The 26108-nt window shown below is 34.4% G+C and overlaps 1 protein-coding gene across 2 annotated transcripts in view; it reads right to left on the reverse strand.

Annotated features, from left to right (window-relative positions):
• Nucleotides 1-26108, reverse strand: part of CALCRL (calcitonin receptor like receptor) — a 103584-nt gene that overhangs the window by 64597 nt on the left and 12879 nt on the right. Inside the window, exon 2 of one of the 2 annotated variants that reach the window (XM_040475600.1) lies at nucleotides 18236-18303. The exons of the other annotated variant lie outside the window; for it this stretch is intronic. The gene's annotated coding sequence lies outside the window, so the exon portion shown is untranslated. The remainder of the gene's footprint in view (nucleotides 1-18235; nucleotides 18304-26108) is intronic. 2 annotated transcript variants of the gene reach the window in all.

Here is a 26108-nt window from a genome sequence, read left to right on the forward strand (position 1 = left end):
AAAAGTTTTTTAATTGGTAGGTAAATATACTATGACAATCAAAATGGAAAAGTTGTGAACATTTTCAAATGAACTATTTTTTCTAATTCTTAAAAAAATTTTTTTTGAACATTTATTTATTTTTGAGAGACAGAGGGAGACAGAGTGCAAGCATTGGAAGGGCAGAGAGGGAGACACAGAATCTGTAGCAGGCTCCAGGTTCCAAGCTGTCAGCACAGGGTGCGATGCAGGGCCGAACCCAAAAACCATGAGATCATGGCCTGAGCAGAAGTCGGACACTTAACCATCATCCAGGTGCTCCTCTTCTAATTCTCAAATGGTGTATATTCAAAAGTTTAGTAGTATGTTTTTGCCTATTAGCCCTGGAATTTTGCTATAGCATAGACTTTTATATGCTAAGAGAAAAAAATCCAAATTTAAAAATAAAAGAATGAGAGGTCTTTGAGTATAAAGTGAGGGCTGAGATAGAGTGAGATATAAATATATACTGCTTGACATTAAAGGTTTTTTGGCAATAAGCATATATTTAAATAAAATGTTGCTTTAAAAAATTCAAATAGCATCTGGTTGAATGAGAGTAAACCTAGGGTTCTAATTTTGACCAAACCTGGGGATCACAGAGGAAAGAGTGAGAGCTGGTTCTAGCAACAAACAGGTGTGACCTAAGGCTTCTTGTGTATAGTGCATTAAAGTTCCTAATATTCTCACCTCTATATGTTGTCTTGGTTTCTGCTACTAAACAAGCTCTACATAATTTGACCAAATCCATTTAACTTTGGTGGTGTCAGTTTTGTTTTGTTTGTAAAATAAGGGTATTGGACTAGATTCTTAAATTCTTTTTTGTTCTTTAATTCTATTATTCTAAGGGGAAAATATTGTTATTATTATTTATGTGTTAATGCAAATACACTAAATATCAAAGGCCAAACTAAAAAAAAAAAAGGAACTTTTCCCCATTGATTTATTTCAGGTATACATGCAACAAAATATTATGGTTGGTAAAATAATGCCATTTTGATATTTATTGATATACTTAGAAAACTTATTTTGAGATTTTGCTTATAGCTATAAGGAGTTTTTTTTTTCCTCTTTTCTTCTCAATGCCTTAGTTAATAAAGGAGTTATGTCAACAATCTTAAGCATTATTTAGAAAAAGGGAATCTAAAAATATACCCCAAAGATGTCTAATAATATGATGCTCATAAAATTATATTATGTATGGTGTATCTTCCTTTCAAAAAGTCAGGATGATACAGAAGCCCAAAGGCCTACTGCAGAAATAAATAAATGAATTCATATACCTTTGAACTGGAGTCCTGCGCTCTGTACAAGTGAAAATTTAAAAACTCCCTTCTGCATCCAATTTTTATATTTTTGCTCTTGTGCTTTTCCAGAACAACTTTTGGATTTTATTGCAATTCATCTACAAATTCTCTCATCTCAGAAAAGTTACCAAAAAACTTCAGTGAAAGAAATTAAGTATTTTAATCACTGTACAGTGGATGAAGCGATTATACTCCAGTGATAACTAAAGAATAAGAATAGGTAGACCAAGAAAAAAGATAAGATTAAAAATGTAGTGTTTTCTTTAACATTTTTATTCTGATCTCTCATTCTCCATGCTTTATACAGTTCATAACTAAAACATTTCATAGAGATACAGAATTTAATGTTTCCTAAATTTTTTCCTAAAAATTAAGTAGCAATTACATTTTTAAAGAGTGTACAAATAAATTAATTCAGATCATATAAAATGTTTATAATTATTCTTGGTTAAAGATATAAAATCTATACCAAGTCTCTCCAAATCTGTAAAAGTCTCTCCAAGACTCTAACAGTCACTGTGAGCTCTTTGTAAAGGAATGTTTTACATATGAATGCCTTTAATTGACTTGGTTTCCCAAACAGTGAAGGATAATAGTCCTGGAACCCCTGGGAAAATGTTTTAAACATTAAGGTTTTTCCCCCTCTTCCACTGGATCAGCTTTTCAAACTCATGTGTTTTGATTCAGGATTTAATCTTAGTAGAAGGCCAGGATTTTCCTCTGGACCAATAAAGAAGATGTTATTGTGATCTAAGCAACTGTGAGAGAGAGGGAGAGGGAAGGAGAAAAAGAGAGAGAGAGAGAATGAGAGATAGTCCAGAAGGGGGAAGAAATATGAGCCACAAAAAGTAACAAAAGATAGGGAGAAAAGGATGAACATCAAATGGGCATAGTATTTATATATCAGAATTTCAAATTTCAGAGATTCAAACATTCCATTTTACTTGACATCATATATTATTTTTTGTGATTATTGTCAGCTCTTATTTTTTAAATCTTACAAATTAATTGCTCTATTTGATCACTACTCTATAATTGTTATATTTTTACCAGTTAATTAAATCCTATCTGCCCCCTCCTGTAAGAGGAAAGCAAGAGGATTTTATAGGACTATAATATTTAACACACTGTCATTCATATACCAAAAGAACAAAAGTAAGTTTGAGGTAGACTGTTTCCAGCAAATGTGGAAATTACTCTTCTCTTCAACAATTCTGTAGTAGAACAACTATGCAAAGTCGTTGTCATTGGCCTGATCTTGAAATAATCTTTCACTGAAGCTATAACTTGTGTACTGACACACACAAAATAATTTTGACTATGTTTCAATAGATATAAAGTACTACAGAAGGCAACCCAGAGTTTGCTTTGTTCACATTTACATCTTGGGAGAAGTGAGAAAGATTATTTTTCAGAGTTAGTCATTGATTAAGTCTGTATTTTGTTGAGCTCTGATATAAATTTATACTATTTATTTATGTGACAGGCAAATTCTTTGATCCCTATAACCTCAATATCTGCATACAATGGAGATAATGATAATACATCCAATTTGGGGTTGATATATTACATGAAAAATTAGTATGTAGTAAGCTAAGAACACTTTCTGGCATATTAGTAAGCACTTAATAAAAGTTCTTATTATGTATTATTATAAGGCAAATTTAATATTGGATATCAATAATTGTCACCCAGTAGGAGGAATGGAAAGCTAAATTGGGACATCAGCATAGTAAATCTTTACTTATGCAAAAATTTCATTTTGGAGAGTAACAGTCTGTTTTCTATCCTGTGTTATTAGAGTGTGAGTTTGGGAAAGTTGAGGCATTCTAGTTAACATAGAACTGGATTCAGAAACAACCAGCGCCTACCCAAAAGACAAGAAGTTAACACACACATCAGCACCAAATTCTGAAGCTCATAGAACTGAGAGTTGTACTCATCAGGAAATTAGTAAGTGTGGGTGTTTTTTTAAGGGAACCAGAGAAATGAGTCTATTCTTTTTGTACACCCCACACACATCTCCCCTCTCCCCCATCCTCCACCCCTCCCACTGCCTGCCATTCATTCAGGAATCCCACTTCTCAGAAGATGAAATATATCTGTTTGTTGATGATTGATTTGGTTAGGTATAGATATTGGTGCTGTCTCAATAAATTCTTTGGTTAAGAGTGAATCGAACAAATCAAGTCCTATAGGGAAGGAATGAAGTAACAAAGAGCCACTATAGAGACAACATATTTGTTTCTTCCTGGAGAAGAGGTTTTTATGAATTCTACTTGTCAAAGTGTAAGAGCTCCAGATAACAAGACATGTGATATAGGATATGAGACAATTGCACATTAGAAAAATCTATATAAATGCTTACATAAATGCTCCCTGAATGTTGGGAATTTGGCTAAAATCAGTGCCTACAGGCTTGGCCTTAAATTCCTGACCTAAAAAGAGGAAAGGGATTTTGGTGAAACCCTAGAGAATAAAGAACAAGCTAAGGTCACCTCCTAAAATGCGTATGTCCACAAGCAGATCTATTTTCATGTAATGATCAGCAAACAAACAAACAAAAAATTTTAAAGGGGCATAATTGAAAAACATTGAAGAACCAAGGAAAGAGAAATCTTTTTGAAGAATCTGAGGAAGAGTATAAATCCAAAAAGTATGCATACTAATATATAGAAAAATTTTCATAAACTGCTGTGGCATTTAATAGTATCTCTGGTAGGAAACTAATAGTGTCTCTGGCATCAATTTGACATTGAGTCATAAAAGGGTTTCCAATTATAAATAGTTAATGAAATATTTGGCTGAAGAATTCATTTTGAAAGGCTGATGTGTAAGAAGTTCATACATAACAATTTAAATTTGGGAGTCATTGGTGTATAGAAGACATGGATGATTACTTTTTACTTAGAGATTCTAAATTTTTAAAATAATTCTTATCTCTTCCACCTTCTTTGAAATAATTTCTTAGAAATTGTTGGTATTATGGACTACATTGTTTTTTTCCAAAAATTTATGTGTTGAATCCCTAATCCAAATGGTGACTATATTTGGAAATACGACCCTCAATTAAGGGGTAATTAAGGTTAAATGAGGTCATAAGTGGGGAACTGGAAGAGACACCAGGGATGCATACACACAGAGAAAAGGCCATGTGAGGACATGGTGAGAAGGTGGACATCTACAAGCCCAAAAGGGAGGCCTAAAGAGAAACCAAACCAGCCAACACCTTAATCTTGAACTTTCAACATCCAGAACTGTGAGAAAATTAATTTGTGAAGCCTCCCAGTCTGTTATTTTTTTATGGCAGCCCTAGAAGACTAATACAGTTAGGTTTTAGTTGGTTCTCAGAGCTTGAATCTAAAGTGAAACCTAGAGAAAAATTTCTAAGAGCTTTATAAATGGTATTATAAAAATTATCTCATTTTAAACACTTTCTGATTAATGAATAGGCCATTTCATTTATTCAAAATTTAGAACAAAGAAATATATTTTAATTTGCAAAAGAACAATTTGTGTTAAGAAAATACTATATGTGAGGTTAAATTAAAATGCATTAAAAAGGCCTTCCTTAGAATGTTTTAACTAGAGGCATAAATTTATCTCAAAAGGATCTGTGACATCTGCCTGAAGGCATTATAAAGATGAATATCATAATATTAAGCATTAAATATAGCAGTTTAGGTGCACCTGGATTGCTTAGTGAGTTAAGTGTCTGACTCTTGATCTTGGCTCAGGTCATGATCTCATGGTTTATGAGTTCTAGCCCTGCATCAGGCTCCATGCTGACAATGCAGAGCCTGCTTGTGATTCTCTCTGTCTCCCTCTCTCTCTCTCTGCCCCTCCTATGCTCTCTCTCTCTCTGTCTCCCTCTCTCTCTGTTTCAAAATAAATAAAATAAACTTAAAAAATTACAAAAAATAAAAAATATAGTAGTTTGGAAAATGCTGTGATTAATAACTCTTAGTTCTAGAGTCACATGCTCATCTTTTTGGAAGCAGAGAGGCTCATATGTCAACTCACCTTCTGTTTCCTCTACTGATCATTGAATCTTCAGTTGTGATTCCAAAATCTATAAAATGAAATAGATGCTAATATTTCTGAGACAGCTTTCAAAATAAGAACATTAAAAATCATTTTCATGGAGTGGTTGAGGTTAATCAAATCTGTTATTTCATGTTTTTAAAGATCATATCTTTCTAGGGTAGTGAATATAAGACAGAAGTTTGTCTTTTGTATCAAGAATCAGTTCGATTAAAATAATCATCTAATGAACTAGTTACAGAAGATATCAAAGTTTTTTCATGAGATTATGACTTAATGTTCATAATGCATATCTTGGAAAAATGTCGTATTTATTGAACAACTATTTTCTCAAAATGTAATGATAACATTATAATGAAATTGGTTGAAAGTAGAGCTCAAATAGGCTAATGATCATAATTATAGTGCTTCTTCTTTTCAAAAACTTTTAAAAGAAAAGAAGTGGACTAGTACTGGAGAAGCAGTTGTCCCTGTGGTAAAGAGCATGATGCCTTTGCCAAGTTTCATGTGTTTGCCTACAAAGAACTACAAAGAGCTCGGCAGGGCAAAAAAATAAAAATAAATAAATAAATAAATCTATTCAAAGAATACGTTGAAACTAACTATGAATTCTTGTCAAGTACTTCCAGCAGGAAAATAATGAACAATATGAATTTACTTTTCAAAAGTGTATATATTTGAGTGGTATCTTGAGGAAAAGAAAAAAGAATTTTGAAATGTACAGGAGAGGGTGAGTAGAGGTATGGGGGAAGGCTAGTGTTCAGATAAGAAATGAAGTAACATTTATAATATGTAATCTTAGATTATTTACACATAAGTATATCAATAATATGTGTTTAGGAGTATAAGTACACTTATATCAAATACTGAATGCTTTGCATGGGTTTTAAGAAACAATTGAGTTAAGGGTTTCAAAGCCATTTGAGTTTCCCTTGAACCACTAAATGCTGACTTGTGACTGTGGACTTACAAGAATTTACATGTTGTGTTCTTAGGTAGAAATATCTAAGCCATGAACAGATTAATCCTTAGGGTTATATAGAGCAGTAGCAAGACCTCCCATGTGGAAGAAGCTATGCTCATTTTTTCCTTTCTGAAAATAACTTTATTAGGAAATATCACACACTTGATTTATTGCCAGATGATTCACATGAAACCACAAGATACTTAAAGTCAAGTAGCTAATCCCGTAGTTCACTTATTATTTCCATAAATCCAAACACTTTGAAACCTACTCTTGGTTCCATACTATTGAAATATCTTAGTTACAAATAAGACTAAATAGAGACTAAGACTACATAAACTCCTTTCTTGTGACTGAAAACTTGTTGGACCCCAAAAGCCTCTGGATATCAAGTCATGTTATCAATAACTCACAAATTTCTGATTTTGTCTGCACCTTAGAACACTGGACCTCCAGCATCCTGCAAAGTCTCAAGTGTCTCTTGAAATCCCTAAGGGGATGCTTTTCAAGCCAGTCTCTTTCATAGGACCAACCCACACCATTCTTTCCCTAGCACTCTGACTTTCTTTGTCTATTCTCTCTGCCCTTAGAATCACTTTCAGTGACCTTCATCTTGCCATGTCTTACTACTTCAATTTGACAATAATGTCACAAAGACTATAACCTAATCCTCACAAAGTCTTCACTTCTCAAGGTGCCATAGTCCTTCTGTGTTCTATATAGAAATGGTAGAAAATGACCTCTAACTTTATCCTCTGCTGCCATTGCCACTTGGGCCCTAAGACAGCACAAGTCCTTTCCAGAGTTTTACTAATTTTCTCATGAAAATGTTGTCTGCATCTTCAGGTCCTTAGAATCTCCAAACCAATTCAAATGTCCAATAAAGTATAGGTGCCATGCAATACTCTGAGTCTTTATGTCTTCCGCATCATAGATTATGTCTCAGAAAACAAAACAACCTCCTGTTTCTTTCTTTAGCAACATTCAACATTCCTCAGTATATTTTCAAGCATAGGGATAACAGTGGAGGGTAGTAGGAAGTGGGTGAAAGAAGGGTGTTTGGACCAGGCATCTCATCCTGGTTCCTCTGATTAATAAAAGGAAAGCAGAAATTGTCAAGAATTCAATGAGGTAGCATTCAATAATCTATTACCAAAATATCAAAACTAAATAGTAGGAAATAAATTACTATAAACCAAGGTTTAATCTGATGTTATTTATAACTATTGAAATCAGGATTATAAAATAATTTACATAGTAATAGCTACCATTTATTGTTCACTGCATGCTAAACACTGTCTTAGGTATTATAAGCATATTATCATATTCAATTCTGAAGGTAACAAATTATGATATTCTCTGTCTTATTTTTTCCAGATAAGGAAATTAAAGCTCAAAGTAATCTCACTAATGAAGTGAGCAAGGATTCTAACCTGAGACTCTTACTCTTAAACATACACTATTAACCAGAACTACCTCTGGAACCTGATATATTTCACTCCCCCTAATAGTCACTGGCTATATTGACATTTATTAGTACTATTTTAAAGCTTATATGAAGCACTTCTGCCCCTCCCACCCAACAAAACCATCACTAAAAGATCATGTTTGTGGAGCATTTTCTTACTAGGATAGTAAAATAAACAATCCTTAATATTCTTTTAAATTTAACTTGGTTTTTTTGCTTGTATTAAGAGCTTTAGAGTATTCTTCAAGAAAAAAAAATGGACCATATTAAATAATACTGTGCAACTTCTGCCTTGAAATTATTAATTTTATGAGCAATCACATACAATTTGAGATCTTTCTGATACCAGGAAGTGCCTTTTTTTTTTTCAGAATTAGCAATAAAGTATGTAACATGAGTTGGAAGATGATGTAGTAAGTATCTTTTGGATAAGCCGTACATGTGTGACCAGTTGACAGTTTAGGAGAATTAATCATAGAAGATACTTTTAGCTCAGTATTTTATCTTAACATTAATTATACACCCAGTAAGTACCCATGTTTTTGCACACAATTCTAGTGAAACACAGACTGTTGAAACAATTCAGAACAGAACACTGTCAGCCAAAACACTTAACTCAATGCCATTCACAGCAATTAAAGTTAGAAGGACCTAATGGTTTCATTAATAATAGCCATAATAGTAACAAAAGCTGTTATTTGATGAGAACCAATTATATGCAGTTTTTGTTTATTATTTTGATTAAATATCATCATTTCACAATATAAACAAGATCAGTTAGGTCCAAAAACCTTTAATTTATAGATGAGGACACTCAGGACCAGGGAAGTGAAATGTCTTGACCACATTAGCACAGCTGCTCAGAGGCAAAGAACAGACTAGAAACATGTCCCCTAACCCAAATTCCTATTTGTTACCCTATGCTGTCTCAGGAAAATCATCCTGGATATGCAAAACCCTGGGAACTGAGCTAACAGCATTTTCAAGATGAAATGTGAGCAACTAATTACATACACAAATGGTCATGTGTTCTTTATTACTGAGATTTCAGTTAAAAATTAGCATTTTTAGAAAATATATATTTCCATATGGGTTTAGGCAGATTTAAAAACCAAATGACTTAAACGAGTTACATTTAATGAACAGAATCTCTGCTTAGTCTTTCGTCCATTCCACCGATGTTTGAAGTCAGCTTGATGGCCCTGGTAAGAGTCTGGTTTTACCTTCTGTGAAGAATATATTTTATCACAATCCCTTTTCAGTATAAAAACTCACTGCCTAATGAGTTTCTTAAGGCCCTGGTGCTAAATATGTTGCCACATAAAGAGAGAAAAATACAATAAAATGGCCATTGAGAGACCTGGAAAAGACACAGTGGCCACGAAGTCTCTACGCACATGTGTGTGTTAATTGAGTAGCATTTTCATCATGTCAGGATATGGAGAGCAGTTTCAGAAACTCGACAGGTCAAATTTTTTTCAACAGAGATATCAATCGCGCTACTTACTTGAACAGAGTTTGCATTAAAATTGCATGAGAGATCTTGAGGCAACAACTATCCTCAAGTTTACAGTACATCAGCCCATTATGTGACCCCAGTTAGAAAATAACTTGACAAATTCAATGGACACTAGAGTGGTTATGAACCCCAAAGTTCAGATTTAACAGAATGTGAATGGGGGCATCGTGAAATGGATTTATCAAATCTAACAATATCCTAGAATAAATATCAGAGAATGCTTAGTGTCATGTTGACAATATAGAGACCATCCAGAAGAAGATGGAGAAAAATTAAGTTTTGTGAAAAATGGAGTGTTGCTTATAGATAACTTCTAAACGGCATGATTAGGTGGTTTGTAGTCATCGTATAGAATAGTCAATATAAGTATATTGAAGAGAAATAGGTCCTTATTTTGGTTGTGACACCAGATTACTATTTTCTTTCTTTTAACCAATCTTTTTATTTGCCTGCTTCTCTGTTTTTCATTTAGAAACTGTAGGAGTTGTATCAAAAAATTGTAAGGATACTTCTGGTCCTATAGAACAATAAAGCTAATATATTAGAATAGTGAAAATAGGGCATTTTAAAGCTCTATGGCCAGAAATGGCACCAAAGACTTCCAAGTTATAGAAAGAATAGAAATTACAATTCACATTATGATAGATAGGACTTATCAGAGAAAACGTGGATATTCCTTGATTCACTAATAAAATTTTGCAAAGATAAATTTGATCTTCAAAGACAGGAATAGACAATAATAATAGAATGTAATAGAAGAATTTTCTCTGGCTACAGATATATAGACCTTTCCAAACCAGGCATTACAAAATGTAAACCCAAAAGATAGTCTATGATTTTAATTTAATTTATCTTGTGAGGGGTTCCTGGGTGGCTCAGTTGGTTATTTGTATATATTTTTCCACCAGGTATTCTATCAAATGTCATGTAGCATCTGAGATGTTATAGAAGAATTCAATATTATTTCTCCTTTGCAAAGAAAACACAAGACTTAATAGGATAATGTTGAGAAATATTTTTTAAGTGTTTATTTATTTATTTGGAGAGAAAGAAAGAGAAAGAGTGTCCCCTGTTAGCGTGGAGCCTGACATAGGGCTGGATCTCACGACCTGAGCCGATATCAAGAGTTGGATGTTTAACTGACTGAGCCACCCAGGCGCTTCATGTTGAGGACTATTTTTATGACCTGGCAATAATCATAAATTCTAAAATCTGCTATGATTCAGAAAATTGATGCTTATGATGGGAAAATTAATTCTAAAGTATGTTGTGATTTTATGTGTATATGTGTATTAGTGCTTCCAGTGGTGTGGCAGCCTGTGTCAGGGCACTGTTTTCTGGATCATTTATTGTATGGCCAAAGAGGTTGGGAAAAATGGAGAGTAAATAAGGACTAATAAACTTCTTCTGGAAATAAGTAACTAAGATTAGCACACTCTATAAAGTGGAATCCCCAAATGATTTGAAGTTGGAATTTGTTACCAATTATATAGTAAATGTGAAAAACAACTTTACTCTATTTGTGTGATAATAAAACAATAATAAATTCAGCACGGCATTTTTTTTTCTCATCAGGAGGGACTCTCCTGCTGAAAGCCTCATTTAGCAATAGCCAAATTGGTTTTTAAAATGTGGAGCTGACCAATGAGGTAATTTTTTATAATTGGAATTGATAGTTATTGGTTACTTAAATTTCTGTTACTCTTTCAGGTCATGTAGACAAAACATTTGACAGAAATGTTGAATTTTCTTCTGGAGGTTTTGGTGTCATGTAAAACAGTTTAAAACAATAAAAATGGGTCTAAAGGCTGGTTGGAGTTAACTAATTGTCGCCAGGTCTATTTGCCAGGCTTATGAATCACAGCTTTAGTTTCCTTTAAATCCAGAGCCTGTTTCTAACAGTCTGTTTCTCATGGCAGGCAAACTTTAGATTCAGCATATTAAAAGGTACAATGATTTGTGTTGGTTTCCCTTTGTCTTATATCTACAGCAGTTTGAGAGAGCAAAGAACTTTTAGCCACAGCAGGAATTTCCTGTAAAATACAATAAATAACTGTACTTTCCTCATATGCCACATCCTTTTTTAATTCCTAGGTCCTAGGCATTTTCCCACTACTTTAGGTAGAAATTTGCTCACTTTTACAGGAAGCGATACATGTAAATGTTTTTCATTTTTAAAATAATTAGCAAACATATAAAGATGTATCATTAAATATAACATTAGCAGGACTTATACATTAATGGAACAAGCCACAAAATGTGGAGGACTTGCCCATCTGGCATTTACAAGTATACTGTGACTGATGGAGTAACATAAACAGAAAATGAGATAACCTCAGAAATATATAAATATGGACAGTTTAGGAAGCACTGGCTAAGAGCTAGCTCATTTATAACCTTGATAGGTATAAATGAAGTGGCCTAATCTGATTGATAATTTTACTTTGTCACATTCAAGCTAGGGTTTGCACATTTCAGGAAGAGGAAAAGATTTTGTCAAAATTGATATATTCCATAAAAAGATAACTAATTTGCTTTGAAAGGAAGTTTAAGAAAGGCCTGGGAGATAGGATGGAAGACAAATGAAACAATAATAAAATAGCTTAGTGAAACAAACAAGGTTTTTGGTTGGCAGGGTAGGGAGATGCTTTCTTTTTTTTAACATGGGGTTTTCCTACATAGGGGAAATCCACACCCCATCCACTATTAGAATTCATCTGAAGTCTGATGGACTCTGGTTGCGATTTGGCCTGAAGGGCCTGATTCTTAATCATAAGTATGGGACTATCCCACTGAACAAGATTCGAATATCATAAAAATTCCTTCAATATAGGACTCTCTGTTCAACTGATTGCTGAGTCAATGCATCTTGGTAAAAGATTATGGAGTTTTCCTGCATCTAATGGCACCCTCTTATGTTTTTGCAAATGTATCATTATCAAAAATAATAAAAGTAAGCTATTTGTTAATGATCATAAATTGCAAATATAAATTATTACACAGAGAATTATAAGCCCCAGTTGTAAAGGAACTTTCTTAACCTACTTATAATTTATTGTCCTTAACAACAAAAGAGAAACCTTTTTGGTATGTTTCAATGCATTGCTTACAGAGCCTTATATTTATTTGCTTACTAGCAGCACCAACAGCTCATTTCTGTGTGATCTATAGTATCTAGTCACATTATCCCAGATTCAGTTAATCTTGTTGTAATTAAGCCAGAAAGAGAGAGAAAACTGATCATTGAGTGAGCAGGTGACATTTTTAGAACCATGGTGTTTTTCCTTTTCCTTTGACGTGTTTGCATGGCTACTATGCAAACCTCTCCTAATATTTTCATAGGAACATTTTCAATGAAGTCTTCCCTGCTCAAAATCTTCTATGCAACAAAATATATACCTTGGTGAAATTTCCTGGGGCACCTGGGTGTCTCAGTGTGTTGAACAACTGACTTGATTTTGGCTCAAGTTCTGATCCCAGGGTCATGAGATCAAGCCCTACATTGGGTGGGGACAGCTGCTTAAGATTCTCTCTCCCTCTCCCTCTGCCCCTCTCCCCCCTCCACACTCTTTCTCTCTAAAATAAACACTAAAATTCCTGTCCAAATGACTGTCAATGAATGTTTTTAAAAATCCTACTTGATTGCATTACCATTACAATTTTTTTTTTTTAGAAATAATTACGATGTAGATATTATAGTAACTAACACTTTTTAAAGGTTTACTAAATTCCAAGTACTAAATACCTCTATCTCTACTTGTATCTATAAATTTATATACAGAGAAACCACTAAGTCTGGATACATAAATTATACATAATAAATTATTTTCTCATTTATATCATAATAGTTCAAAAAATAATATTTAGGTTTTCAGACTTTATGATCACATTATTAAAAACATGTATAGTAGGTACTATGTTTTTCTTAGGTTTACCTGTGAGGAAACTGAGGAAACCTACAAGTAAGTTTATTAATTTTACCAAGTGATTAAAAAGTGGTTGACTCAGGATTTGAACCAGGAAGTTTGGCTCTAGAGTTGATATTCTAGATCAGATCATAGTAAATGTATTATAAATTTTGATACATGATTTTTAAACAAAAAAAGTAAAACTTTATTATAAATACATCAATTAATGAGATGAAGAGAGGGGGGAGTTCATTTTGAAGGAGGCTTGGCAAAACCAATGTCTGCATTGTGCCTATCCTCATTTGTGGCCTACGGGATTGTTACACTTTGCAGAAATGCTTTGTAGTAAGACTCAGACAGGTGAAAGAATGCATGTGTGTGTAAAGAAGTAAGACTATAAGAAAGGAGAGGTAAAAATGAAGAACTGGCCTAAAGCTTGGACGTTCGGAATTTTGTAATGACAAGAGTTAGGATGGGGTTCAAATGAAGGTTAAAGATCTAGAATTGATTTCTGTAAAACAAGCTATTTCTGCCTACCCTTTAGGGGTATCCATACTCCAGTTTGTAGATCACTAGTCTAAAGTGATATGTCTAATATGTAAGACATATTATATGATGAAATGCAATTCTACCATAAATAAAACTACATTGTGTTTGAGAACCATTATGCTGGGTACTGTGGTCAGAAAAATGATTAAGACCGGGGGCGCCTGGGTGGCTCAGTCGGTTAAGCGTCCGACTTTGGCTCAGGTCACGATCTCACGGTCCGTGAATTTGAGCCCCGTATCGGGCTCTGGGCTGATGGCTCAGAGCCTGGAGCCTGCTTCCGATTCTGTGTCTCCCTCTCTCTCTGCCCCTCCCCCGTTCATGCTCTGTCTCTCTCTCTGTCTCAAAATAAATAAATGTTAAAAAAAATTAAAAAAAAAAAGAAAAATGATTAAGACTTAAACTGTAATTTAATGTAAAGCAAACGTGAAAAGGAACAAATAATAAGAAAACGAATTTTTTAAAATTTATAGTATTTATACTGCATATAGCATGATTCCTATGCATTTCAACAACTTATTTTTTATCTATTAAATTAAATATTAGTAAGTATGAAAATTATCATAACATATTAAATAATGATTATTCTAGCACTGTCATCAGAAATCCTCTTAGGAAAATAACTGTGTTGTTGTTTTTTTTAATATATAAAATACATTAAAAATGACACTGGGGTGCCTGGCTGTCTCAGTCAGTGGAGCATGCAACTCTTAATCTCAGGGTTGTGAGTTTGTGCCCCATAATGGGTGTAGAGATTCTTTAAAAAATAAATAAAATCTTAATAAATAAATAATAGTAAAAATAACAGTTGGAGTAGAGCAGGCACATGGCTATGAATGTTAGCAGGTGTTCAAATAAGAAGAAATCTCCTTTTCACCAATCAGGATTAGAAAATGTAGTATTGATGGGGTGCCTGGATGGCTCAGTTGGTTGAGCGTCCGACTTCGGGTCAGGTCATGATCTCACAGCTCATGAGTTCAAGCCCTGCATCGGGCTGTGTGCTGACAGCTCCGAGCCTGGAGCCTGCTTCGGATTCTGTGTCTCCCTCTCTCTGTACCCCTCCCCCACCCGTGTTCTGTCTCTATCTCTCTCAAAAATAAATAAACATTAAAAAAAAGAAAAAAAAAAAGAAATGTAGTATTGTATACCTCCTGGAAAGGAATCAGGCAAACGAGTGATGAACAGAAGGAATAAAGGCAGAGTGGATCCAAAAAGATGAAGAGAGGCAGGAAGTAGATATGATATTGAGAGGACAAGTGACATTTTAAAAATGGTGATGTCTACCATTTGATTTAAAGTTATTTGAAGTTTTCATTGCTAGCATAGCAACCTCTCCTGAATTTTTCATTATGAAAATCTGCAATGAAGTTTACTATGTTCTAAAGCAATATATATGAACACAATTTTTTATGGAGATCAAAGGGCTATTTCAGGGACCAATACAAAATAGAACAACTTTAGGCACTAAAAGAAAGTCTGGTTAAAAGTGAATTAGCAAGGAGTTTTCAGAAAAGCATATTCATAAAGGACACCAAGGCACTTGATTCATAATAACACTGAATTTTGAGATGGGTGTTAGATTCATTCTCAAGTTTGCATGTGATAACATAAATGACAAGTATATATATATAGCAAAGGTTCCTCATCAGCTGGGCTGAATTCATTTTGTTGAGGGGCACCTGAGCGGCTCAGTCATTAAGTGTCTGACTACGGCTCAGGTCACGATCTCACAGTTCATGGGTTCATGCCCCAACTTGGACTCTGCTGACAGCTCAGAGCCTGGAGCCTTTTTCAGATTCTGTGTCTTCCTCTCTCTCTCTCCCTCCCCCACACACACTCTGTCTATGTCTCTCAAAAAAAATAAATAAACATTAAAAAAATTTAATTCATTTTGTTGAATTCGTAATTTTTATTTGAATCATTTTTCTTGGAAACATGGCTCCGTAATTACATAGCAAGATGAGAACAGGTATTTTGGGGAACATACTGTCTATTAGAAATCACATCTTTTGATTCTTTAAAAAATTACATTTAAAAATATATTTTGTATGTCTTAATACCTATTTTTATAATAGATCCTTAATCATATCTCTTAGAAAAATTATCTATATTTGGTTTATCTATATTTGGCTCTGAGCAACAGGATAGTGTGCAATAAAATTTACAAAGGATGGTAAGACAGTCATGGATGGAGTTGATCTATTGAGCATAGTTCCAAAGACTGAAGATATAATTTTTCTGGAGTATTTTAATACAGTTTACAAACATTGAGTTTCTGATTTACCTTAATTTACTTCCTACTGTTCTAATCAAACTGACTCACTACTGATTCTCTGAACTATTTGCTGAAAAATAAGATTTTCTTAATTTTTTTAAATGTTTATTATAATTTTTTCAATTTTTTTATTGTTTATTTATTTATTTTTGAGAGAGAGAGAGTGCAAGACAGGGAGGGGCAGAGAGAGAGGGAGACACAGAATCGGAAACAGGCTCCAGGCTGTGAGCCATCAGTCCAGAGCCTGATGCAGGGCTCGAACTCACGGACCATGAGATCGTGACCTGGCTGAAGTCGGACGCTTAACTGACTGTGCCACCCAGGCGCCCCTAAGACCAAGAATTTTCAAAGTCTCACTTCTGTGCTGCTTTCATGAGGTTAAAATTAAATCATATATGAGTCAAACTAATATGATGGCAAACCGCCATTCTGATTCTCTGTTATATTTTTTAATCTCCCCAGAGACAATTATTCAGCCTCTTTCATGCAGGAATTTAAACACACATTCACCTTGAACTGTACTTGTTGGAAATAAAATTTTAAAAACTACAAAAGAGGCAATTGACTGCTCACAAAGAATCTTACCAATACTCTGCAAGTCAGAGATCAATCTAATGAACAGAAAACTGTTTATATTTGTACCTTTCATTTTCAAGCCACTTCCAATCTATCTCCTTCACACTATCCAATACATGTTAAAATTCATAAGTTGGGAAGACAGAAAAATATTGTGTAATACTTTTAATTTTCACAAGAAGATGACTAGTACACACAGATGGTAGAGGTCAAGATCAGCTTTTGCCTAGTTAAGTGAATTGTCTTCCATTTTGTGCTCTTTCCTATATGTCTTCATAATTGGGGCTTATAAAAATTGATCTGGCTCCACTTCACATAAAAAAGTTCAGGGAGAAAAATCCAGCTGTCAGATATAAGTAGGCATTTTGAGCATTCAAGCCTTGTTTTAAGGAACAGTGAGTCATATAAAATGTAATGTGCAGAGGAAGCTGACACATAAAAGGACAGAACAACAATGATGAGTTCCCAAAGACATGCTGTGGGAAAAAGAATAATTATAGAGAGTCTATTTTTGGGTCCAGCAGAATTACTTCGGAATTTAAAAATCAGAAGAAGGAATTATGTCACTTAGCTTTGAATTCAAGATAAAATTATTTAGAAGCCTTTTTCATTAATGTTCTTATAGTTTATCAGGATGAAACATGATTAATTGTTAAATACTTTGCAGTCTAAAAATAAGTTAGGACAGGAAAACCACTTTAATTTTGTCAGGAAGAGGGTTGTGAGGTGTAATAATAATTGCATAATAACAGTTCCATGTTATCTGACATGGAACTATAATGCTAAATATAAATAAAAAGACAAATCCGTCTACACCAGTAATCTTTCTGGAAGCACCAATGCCCCCTGAAACTTGTAATTAATGCCCAGGATTGAAATGGAAACTATTTGACCAGGGAGTTCAAAAAAATAGTCTCTAGAACAACTTAAATTTTTAAAACAGCTTACACCACTCCCCCATTTTCCTGTTCCCTTATTTATAAATGATATCTTCTTATGTTCCAATTACGGGAAAGTTTTACAATCATTTCTAGGAATCTAACAGTGACTATGTGAATCACAAAAGAACGACCTTTACAGGCCAAAGTTAGTTCAAATGAGCAACCTAGCTCTATTATTTTATAACGTTAAACATAACTTGTTTTCTATGTACGTATATATAGAAACATATATATATATCTATATAGTTATAATATTAAAAGCTTAGCTGCAGACATTATGTGTGTGTATGTGTGTCTTTGTGTGTGATGTTTGTGGCAAATACTACCAGATCATTAATATTACTATATCTGCTGGACCCATTCAAATTAATTTAACATCCCTAGTTCTCTGGTCAAGGAAATAAGAACTTCAGGGCTAAATCCATACCTGATGATCCTGAGGAAATGACTTTATAAGTTTGACAGATGTCCATGAGTCTATCCTTACCAGTATTTTGTTAGACTACCTTTCAAAGTTTTCTTTTATTCAGAAGTTATTTGACATTAAGAATCATTCTGTGAAATATTTCTTACTATTATTAACATGTTCATATTATTCTCAACTCCACTGGAAATCCAACGTGTTACTTTCATTAGGGCCCGAATGTTCTTTTGGAGTGTATGCAATACCTGAAGGTAGGGCCATCCAGAGATTTGACAGGTGGCATCACAAGTGGTTGAAGTGTCATCGTAGAACCCTGGATGACAAGAGAACATTCCTGTGAATTTGTTAATATTATTAGTGAATAATGGGATTTTAGAGATTTTAACTTAAAGTTATATACTAGTGTGCTTCTTTTGTTAAAATTGTAAACCTTGTATTTCAAATGTTGAATTTTATTTATTTATTTATTTTTTTTCAACGTTTATTTATTTTTGGGATAGAGAGAGACAGAGCATGAACGGGGGAGGGGCAGAGAGAGAGGGAGACACAGAATGGGAAACAGGCTCCAGGCTCTGAGCCATCAGCCCAGAGCCTGACGCGGGGCTCGAACTCACGGACCGCGAGATCGTGACCTGGCTGAAGTCGGACGCTTAACCGACTGCGCCACCCAGGCGCCCCTCAAATGTTGAATTTTAATGGGAAGTTGGGAGGAGATGTATCAGGCACATTTAGGCTGCCAGGTTGCCACCATGTTAACCAAGAAGTAATCAAGAACTTTGTTCTTGGCACCTTATTTTTTAAGAATGGAGATTCTAAGAGGCACAAACATGGAGGATGGTCCCTGTTGTTCAAGATCGTAGCAGTATGAAGAGGTGGATGCTCTGGAATGTTCAGGAGAAAGGTTGTTCCCAGAAGACAGGATGACTCAGACACATTCTGAGGACAGAATGACATAGCTGTTTCAAAGTATAGAAAGTAGGTCCATGTGATTGAAGTGGAATGAATGAGGGGCAAAGAATGTCATAGACCTTGTCAAAGAGGGAGGCAGAGGCTAGATCATGACGGTACAACATTTAACTTTCTTTAAACATAGGACATTACCAACAAGTAAGATTCATCCACTGCTAAACAAAGAATGTATATGAATGCAGTTTACATGCATCTTTCCAAACTCAAACTAATGTTGAAGGCAAGATATAGCTATAATCGAGTTTATCCTGCTTTGCATTTGCATGGTATTTAGACTTAATAGAACTTCAAAGATGTCAAATTTGTGTTTGCAAATTATGTATCTCCAATGGTTCATATTGTGATTTGAGGGACTTTGACTGAACTTATGTTTATGGATCATCAATGTGTTGCTACTTTTTAAAAAATTTTTAATTTTTTTTAGTTTAGAGAGAGAGAGAGAGGAAGCACATGAGTGGGGGAGAGGGGCAGAGGCGGGGAGCGGCAGAGAGAGAAAGGGAGAAAGGGAGAGAGAGAAAATCTCAAGCAGGCTCCATGTTCAGCGTGGAGCCCTACATGGGGTTCCAGTGCAGGATTCTGGGATCATGACCTGAGCTGAAATCAAGAGTCAGATGCTCAACCAACTGAGCCATCCAGACATCCCTATTTGTTGCTACTTATAATGATAATCTTTGAATTATTGCCAAGGATTTCTATGAAGTCATAGGGACTTTTACATGAAAAGTCAAAAGTACTAAGAAAGCTATGTTAAAAGCAATCTCTGCAATCAAATCTTTCATGACTCAAAAAACATTTTTGTATTACTTTGTAAATGTTTACATCTTCACATATTTTAATAATTTATTATATATTATTATAAGGTGTGTAGTATATGTTCCAACTAGGATCATGATCTGGTCTGATTAAGGAGATGTGTATTTTTACACCAACAAACATTGCACATTTTTAGAATCTGGATTTTCTACAAGCTATTTTGGAAAAAATAAAAACTCTTGTCAGTCTCAGGCTTTACTGGCATATCTATGGAATTCAGAAGGTTCAAAGTTGAAGTTTACTTTGAGAATTTTCCCAACTTGCTATAAAGTAGCACATGAAATAGAAAGGACTACTGTTTTTTTTTTTCTGCATGGTTCTAAAAATTTTATTTTTCATTCCAGCTGAAAATGCTATGAAAGAATCTTTTCACCCTTTTGGTGATTTGGGGTGAGTGAAAGAACAAATATGTCAGTAGTCACTTCTGGCTATCAGAAAATTTATTGATGTGGTAATTTTGATTAGTAAATGTGTTGTACTTATTAATAATAAATGTCAGCATAGTCTTACTTCCACTTTCCTCTGAATAATATCCATATCTGTAGTACCAAAGATTAATTAATATCCAAGAAGAAAAGATACAAAGAGGGCACTTGAGTGGCTCAGTTGGTTGAGTGTCCGACTTCAGCTTGGGTCACAATCTCACAGTTGGGTTCATGGGTTCGAGCCCCACGTCAGGCTCCTGCTGACAGCTCAGAGCCTGGAGCCTGCTTCGGATGTTGTGTCTCCCTCTTTCTGTGCCCCTCCCCCACTCAGGCTCTGTCTCTCTCCCTCTATCTCTCGAGAATAAATAAACATATTTTTTTTTAAAAAAGGAAGAAAATGAAATCAAAATCAACTAAACCCTGAAAACACAGAAAAGAAATATAGCAAATAAGGCTAATAGATAAACCCTCTTTATATAATGTCATGATGAAACACAACAATTGAGCTAAAAAAATGCAAGCCTAAGTATGTTTAGTAAGAGGAAATTAGAACAGGGGAGAAATATATTGGTTAAATTCAGCTGATGGGCATAAGGGTAATCATCTCCAAAATGAAGGATTACGTGAAAGACAAAAATTCCAATGCCTTCTATAATGTTTTTATGTGTAAAAAATAATTTTACCACAGTAGAGAGAGAGAGAGAGAGACACTAATTCTTTCAAGATATTGTAGCTCCATAAATGATTTTAACTATTCAAAAGATTATAAAAAGCATACAGCACATGTCATTATACATTTGTCCAAAGTCGTGGAATGTTAATCACCAAGAGTGAACCCTAATGTAAAGTATGGATTTGGGGTGATCATGAAGTGTCGACTGTAGGTTCATCAACTGTAACAAGTATACTATGGTGCAGCATGTTGATAGGGAGGGTGTGCATGAGTGGGGGCAGGGGGTGTGGGTAATCTTTGTTCCTTCCATTAAGTTTTGTTGTGAACCTAAAACTGCTTTAAAAAAAATAAAGTCTACTAAAGAAAAAGTGCACATGCACCTGAATGGAATTACTCATTTTCTTCCTCTATTTTTTTTTTTAATTTTTTTTTCCAACGTTTATTTATTTTTGGGACAGAGAGAGACAGAGCATGAACGGGGGAGGGGCAGAGAGAGAGGGAGACACAGAATCGGAAACAGGCTCCAGGCTCTGAGCCATCAACCCAGAGCCTGACACGGGGCTCGAACTCACGGACCGCGAGATCGTGACCTGGCTGAAGTCGGACGCTCAACCGACTGCGCCACCCAGGCGCCCCTCTTCCTCTATTTTTAAAAGAGATTTTGATATATATTTTGATGGGGGTTTTTGAATAAAGGAAATGGGGAGTTAGATATAATTCTGCACATTATCAGTCTGTGTTCTTGTTCATGGTGAAAAATGTTATTCATACATTCCCAGTTTTAAAGTTATAAAACACTTTTTCCTTTCCCTGGACCAGCCAACCCAAAATAGACAGTCCTTCTCTTAAATAATTATAAGCAAAAGTGGCTTAACCATAATTCTGCAACATCAAGTCACTGCTACCCAATTAAAAACAAATGTTTCTGAGAAAAATTTTAATTCTTTTTACATACAAATTTGCTGTGATTCATAATCAGGACAATGCAAATTAAAACCACAATGAGATACTATGTTACTCCCACCAGACTGGCAAACATTTAAAAGCTTGACAGTAATACAAAGTGTTGGAAAGGATGTGGTGCAGTGGAAACTTCGTACACTGTTGATGAGAGTATAAATTGGTACAAGCACTTTGAATTGCTAAATTCCTGAAACCCCAGTTGTAAATTATAATCCCTGAAGAAACTCAGACACATGTGTACCAGGAGATTCGTAAAAAATACGTTCATTGCTTTATTGTTTACAATAGTAAAATGGTTGGAAGCAATCCAAATGTCTCAGCAGGAGAAAAGGGACATTCACTGTGGTACATTCATACAGTAGAACACTGCAACCGTGAAAAGAAAGAACCACAGCTACACAGATACATTAATAGGGCTGCATCTCCAAAATGCTGAATGAAAGAAGCAATCTCTGAAGACTATATTCAGAGTGATTCCACTTTCATAAAAGTAAAACAAAATAACGCATTGCTTAGAAACACATATGTATGTGGTAAAGCCATAAAGTAAAGCAAAGGAATGATTAGTACAAGCTTTGGGTAATGGTTTACTGCTGGGGCTGTAAGAGAAGAACATGACGGACAAGCTGGGTTCCAGGTATATAGGAATTTATTGATTTAAACAATATATTTGTGCTATACATAATCAGCTATATGTATAAGACTTTTTTTAGTTATAACACATTTTTGTAGAATAGTATGAAGAATATGATTTCTTTCTCTGTAATTATGCATTTTTTGTGGATTTATGTATCAGCATATCAAAATGCAATATATTTGGGATAGGTCAAGGCACTAGGTGGGAGAGCAGCTGTCTCACATAGTACTGATCCAATTTTTAAAATTTTTAAAGTTTATTTTACTTATTTTGTGAGAGAGAGAGAGACAGAGAGAGAGAGAGAGGACAAGCAGGGTAGGGGCAGAGAGAGAGGGAGAGAGAGAGAGAATCCCAAGCAGGCTCTACATCATCAGCTTAGTGGCCTATGTAGGGCTCAAACTCACGAATTGTGAGATTATGACCTGAGCCAAATCAAGAGTTGGTCGCTTAAGCTACTGAGCCACCCAGGCACCCCAGTACTAATCCAATTTGAAAGTTTACTTCCTTTTGGCAAGATATTGTTACTATTAGACCCCCTTGGAATATTTCACAGTTAAATCATAGTGCACAATTTAAACACATACTTTTACAAATATGATTTAGGCATATGAATTCTATTTGATTTTAGGTTACTTTTCAGATATGGAGGAAAATAAGGAACACCAATGATGAGCATCTCTTGAATTAATGTATATATGTGTGTGCATGTGTATTTATCCCCGAGTCCAATGAAAGAGTAAAGGGTCAGTAAAGTTGTATTTTGGATTATTACCTGGTTCTCAAGACTTTTAAGTTAAGATGGTTCAGACAGGGAAAATATACACCTAAATCACAAAACTAATAATTAGGAAAGCCAAAATTAAAAGAGAAGGTAATATATGTGTCTTGTTATTTATGTGTAATTCATGTGAATTAATGCTTGTTATTTCATTCAGAAAGAGAATTACTTGATTTAAAACATGGGTCATGTTCATGCTTTTATTTTGTTATTATAAATTTGAACTTAATTGTGTTTTTATACCTTAATTCTCATCATATCCGGAGTTCACTAAAGAGAAAACTGTTTTCAGGACACACAGGGATCATGTAAGCATCTCTTCTCTCTATAGGCTGAGCCATCTCAGCCTGATTTGGAAGGTTTAGAATGAGCCAAGGTTATATTTTACCAAACAGTTCTGCTGCTTTAAATGTGGTATGATGGATACAGCCCAACTTCTGGGCTGCATTTTGAGAAGGTGTCCTAGACAGACTAAGACTTGCCAGTAGGTCAGACTCTATGTACCCTTAAAGTACAGTCATTGTCTTGAGCAGTTGGGTCCAAGCTTTAGAACACAATTATCATCCAGGAGGTGGTGTTTGCTTCTTACAACTTCTCATGAACACTCCTCACCTCTTATCAGAAGGAATAACTTCTAGGCTTAACCCTCAAACCAATTTCCCAAACAAAAGGGCAGATAAAGTTTTCTTATCTGAACTGTTAGACCAAGCAGCTGAAAGGCATTTGCATACTAACTTTTCCTCCATGGCCTTGCATCCAAAGTGTCTCCACATGTTAATTTGTGCAGTTCAGTGCTGGATTTTTTATTTCCTAAACTTTCTGGCAAATAAAATGTATCTTAATGGACCAATTTATCTTCTTTTATTGCCTCTCTTTTATCCTCTCTCTTTTCCTACCTTTTTCACTCCTGGTTTTTAGATCTAATTTATTTTACTTTCAAATCCCATCTCTCACTCCTTTTACTCAGTGAGCAATAATTACTAAGTTAATTACATTCTACAGTCATATATATATTTATCCTGTAAATGAAAATTTTTCTGAATCTTCTCTTTTTTTCTGTTCTCCAGATTGGCCCTTCACTTCCTAACTTGTTCTCTTCATTTCTTGTTTCATCAACTTCTGGGTGAATCTCCAAACCCTTCATCTTGCCATTTACCAAAGACATTGTCACCAGACATGTAACAAAATGCAGTGTTCTGGATTTACTCCAAGGTGAGGACAGGTTAGAGGTGAGGTGAGGACAGTTAGGGGATTTGTTAAAATAGGACTAATTAGGGAAGTGTTAATAACATTTGTTTTGGACAACATCATGAACTACAAAACTGATTTAAGATTCCTTTATGCTTAGGCTCACAATGTATGTCTCTGGTGTTACTATCAATCTCCTGGAATAGAGATACTTAATACAGTCAAGGTGATCTAGCAGATAGAAAAGATTAACAATTACTAAAATATATATGAATATTAAGATATATATTCAAATCCACTATGCAGTGGAGAGCAAATTATAATATTTAGTGAAACTATTTTAAATCGACAGCAACTTTTTACATCAGGCAATTAGTCAAACCTCAAAACAGCCTTTTTCATATTAAAGGTAGCATTGTTAGAAAAGGCTCTCAACAATATGTGGTGTCTGCTGAATCTAGATGAGAAAGAACAAATATTTTGGCCCTGCTTCTTTCTCAATAAGACTACTGGGGGAAAAAAAAGACTACTGGGAATATCTATTTGTCATTATAAGGACAGATACTAGCTTGAAAACGTATGATGTATGTCTGCTCACTGTAAGAAATTAGTCATTTGCACACTCTAGTTTTTGAAAGTATTTATTTATTTATTAACAATTTATTTTTATTTTGTCTACACCCAACTTGGTCTCAAACTTATAACCCTGAGATCAAGAGCCACATTCTCTACCAACTGGGCCAGCCAGGCTGCCCTGTACTCTAATTTAGTGCAAAGTACTTGAATTTAAAATTCTGTCAGGGCTTTTATTGATATAAAGTTTATTTTTAAGTGCATTTTCCACCCTTTCATCAAGCTCATCTAGATTAAAAATTGTCACTCTGTTGGTCTGAGCTTTATTTTATTATTATTAATTTTGTCTATTTTAAGCTACATGGGACAAAGAAAATGTGTTGCAGAATATTGGTTTGCTAAGCTATCTATAAACATACCAGAAATAAATTGAATGCTGGCTAGTCCTTAAAAAATACAGTTTCTTAAAGGGCATTGTTATCACTTATATTTTGTAATAAAAATTTTATTATAAGTACATTATTTGATAATGACCATATCCAACAGTGTCAGGAAGTTCAAAGAGTTAAAGCATAGGAAAGGATGGTTGAAAGGAGAAGCTATTTGACAATTTACTTTTATGTTTTGAGCAAGACTTCCTTTAAAATGGAGAGTTGTTTAATCCAAATAGTCTTGTTGCTTGTGGTTTAAAGTTCAGTCAGTGAGTTATTAGATAATATGTTGAAAGACAGTAAGATAACTACAACACATTTTATATACATAGTTTCTCTGAATACTATGAGCATAATTTGAGAATCAGTCTTTCTCAAAGGAAAATTATCATTTTCATAGATGATATGAATATCTGGGCTCAGAAGAAAAAACCTAATTATGGTATTTCTAGGTGAATGAATGACTAGCCCTCAGTTTTAAAAGAAAATAAAATTTACTATATGAATCTCAACACATGGAGAATCTACATTAGAAAAACAAGTGTTGTTATAATTTGTGAGTCGAGTCAATTCAGAAGATGTATTTTGTGAAAATCCATCATGATGCTCTCAAACAAATCATGTCTTAATTTAATGATAAATATGTATTTCACGTTATAAAATAATCC

This window comes from Herpailurus yagouaroundi, unplaced genomic scaffold (assembly GCF_014898765.1).
Source record: "Herpailurus yagouaroundi ecotype Mexico unplaced genomic scaffold, PumYag 140, whole genome shotgun sequence".
Classification (NCBI taxonomy): Eukaryota; Metazoa; Chordata; class Mammalia; order Carnivora; family Felidae; genus Herpailurus; species Herpailurus yagouaroundi.